General features: G+C 39.4%; 1 pseudogene; it reads right to left on the reverse strand.

Annotated features, from left to right (window-relative positions):
• Positions 1–955: 955 nt before the first annotated feature.
• Positions 956–1,411, reverse strand: LOC147425578 (small COPII coat GTPase SAR1A pseudogene; annotated as a pseudogene).
• Positions 1,412–3,133: the final 1,722 nt, after the last annotated feature.

Below are 3,133 nucleotides of genomic sequence, written 5' to 3' on the forward strand. Positions count from 1 at the left end.
ATTTGAGGTGAAAGTTCAGCTCATGAGCTACAACTTTTGTTTGTATCACCTTTTCAAATTCGGGGAGCATGTGATCTTTAAAAATTCAGCAAAACCGACTGTTTTTTCCACTGCACAAAGTCCTTGTGAGGTCCTTCTTTGGATGATTCTTTTGAATACCTCCAAGAGTGAGCTCCCCATGGTGCATGCATGCATGCCACATACCCTTGACCTTATTTGGTAGGTCTATCATTGAAGATATTGTTGAAATCATGATATAAGTGAATAGTACAACTAAGAAAATCAAATATTGAGGGGTCTAAAAAAATATGTACATGTCAAATATAAATAATATAGGTGGAAAAAATATAAAGGGTCAAAATAAATCTCTCTCATTATAAGTCTACCATAAAAAGATGAATATTTTTGGTGGTCTAATTTATGAGAGTAATAGAGAATAGATGTAGGAAGGAAAAAATCACAATAGTGAAAAAATATATACATAAATAAACTAGTTAACGTTTTTTTTTATTTTTGTTGGGATGGAGTTACACCAAAAATAAGAGAATCTTGCATGAAATTATTTTTATATGGAATAAAGAGTACGCAAAATGGTAAGAAGAAATATGGTAATATTGAGTCAATGTACACAGCATAAATAACACACCATAGGTAGAAATATTTAAATAAATACCAAAATAATTATGAAAAATCTTTTTATTTAGGCCCTATATACAATGAAATATTTACACACAAATGGGCCATAATATACTTATTTTTTATTTTTATTTTTATTTTTTGGATCAACTAGCCCAGTGACTAGCTAATTAAGGGTTTTTAAGAAGATATGGGAAAAGTCCCCTAACTCACACACACCTATATACAGTGAAATGGTAGGGATAGCCACAGTGTTTGGATGATTTTGGTAGGGTGGGTTAACTCACTATGGCAATTACGGAAAGCCGAAAAACGGCTATCACCACTTAAAACCATCACCATAGCCCATCTTGTGAATAATGCTGCACATGAAAATTTTAGTTGGCCGGATGTTTGAGCCTGTAAGATTCACCTTCCCTTTTCGTGTTGTATAACTGGAAAGCCCCAAATAGTATCTCAATTCATCCTCTAAAGCCACGATGGGTATGTCTATCTTGTTTCTTAAAATAAAAAAGGGTACTTGAGCTAAAGAGTCGTCTGAGAGAAGCCCATCGAGTTCTTCCTTGGATTTTGCAAATCTCTCTTTGTTAGCAGCATCAACCAGATAAATGATACCATCAACCTTGTCATAATAATCTTTCCAAACATGACAAGCTATTTGGTGGTCGCCCAACATGGCATCCTTCAACATGTGCAGAAGAGTCATCCTGATTGCATTATTGAGGCTGAGGAAAATAATTTTAGCCTTCTTCTACAAAAGTCCGAGAGAAGAGAGTATAGAGGAGGGGTGGTATATTGTAGAGCCAGAGAGGACATGTGCCCAACCAGCCTAGGCAAGGACTAATCAGTTCTTGTTGATCCAGGAGATATGACGCTCTTCATTTGTGAACAGCATTTGCGTGTTGCAAGGCCCCTTGTGTCCCCCGTGATGGTCGAGAGAGAATGAACTCCCATTCTAAAGAAGCAAAACTCTCAAATTTGCAAAACTAGTTTGGTTTCTGTAAAACATCGACAAATGTTTTGCAGAGTGAAAGGGCCTCTTAAATGTGGTCAGTACTAGAAAAAAACCTTCCATTTGCTGCCACATGAACTCCCATTCTGAAGAAGAAAAACTCCCATTCTGCCACATGTGGGCATGGAGGATTGCATCTGCCATGTGGCTATTAAATTCTTGGCCTTAAACCTTGCCTTCGATGACATCCACCAGGATGTAGTTGTACTAGGCTACCTGTCAAACATCTTAGACTATGGGCAATCATAAGTACTGACTTTCAAAGTCACAACAAACAATTTGGTGAAAAAGAACACAACTTAAAGACATTGACATACACAATAGAAAAGGAACGTGTACCTATTCCGTCTCTACGTAGCCTGAACCCTATCCTACTTCCATTGGCTATAAATGACTCTGTTAGTGTTGTGAGCTTTGGAAGTCTTTTTCCAATTTTTATTTCTCTTCATGGAGATTCTCGGCTTCCATTTCTAGCTCTTGCACTCCGGTCTCTAAATTCTCTTATACAATGGTTTTGTCTTCATAGGTGGCTCCAATCTTTTTTAGTTTCTTTCCCTGGGTTTTGAAAATTGATCTATGGTTGATGAACTATACATCTATCATTCTTAGTGTCTCATCCATGTTGAATTCCTTTACCACCTTGAGCTCTTTCTTGAATAATTCATTTTCCAAGTATTCATCTTCTTCAAGAGCTAGCAGCTTCAAGCATGCCATTCCCTTGTGTGTTTGGACCTCCTATCTCCCTCATATCAATACTCTATGATTTTTTTAATTCTTTGTTGTTTATTTGCTTTATATTTATCTCTTTCTACTTGGTGGAGCCTTCATGCATAGAATCTAGAATTGTGGATTTAGAGGTAGCCCATTGCTCTTCTTTCAGCTTCAATAATGTCAAGAATTTCTATTGTTTCTCCTTGTTGCTCTTGCATAGCATCAACATTGATTGTTGAATGTGCAACTAGAGTTGCCTCCTTGGGCGCTAGCGCCCACCTCAGCTTGAGAGAGAGAGAAGAAGAAGAAGAGGAAGAAGAGAATTTTAACGTCATAGGAAACTATCCCAAGAGAGCTTACAGATCTATCTGACGAGAGAGAGAGAGAGAGAGAGAGAGAGAGAGAGAGAGAGAGAGAGAGAGAGAGAGGACGTGTGCCCAATCTGCCTAGGAAAACACTCGTTTGTTTCAATGACCCTAGCGCATGGCTTTGGTTATATTTCGGCCTGCTAGGCCTCGTGGCAGAGCAACGCATGCCGGTTGTCGGTCGAATTAGCCGTTAGGTGACCGTTGACCAAAAAGTCAACACGCGGAGCTTACGCGGAGTTTCAAACACCCGACCTCGCAGCCCAGGAGCATTGCCTTCACCACTGCACTACGTGCGTGCTTGTGCACATGGTGTGGCGCATTCTGTAGATATGTTTGAGATGTTTGCTGCCCCCCCAAAAAGCGACGTGACCGGCTGGGCCAGTCACGCTCACCTACACGCGGCCTA

Source organism: Adiantum capillus-veneris, chromosome 25 (assembly GCF_014529385.1).
Source record: "Adiantum capillus-veneris isolate H3 chromosome 25, ASM1452938v2, whole genome shotgun sequence".
Taxonomy (NCBI): domain Eukaryota; kingdom Viridiplantae; phylum Streptophyta; class Polypodiopsida; order Polypodiales; family Pteridaceae; genus Adiantum; species Adiantum capillus-veneris.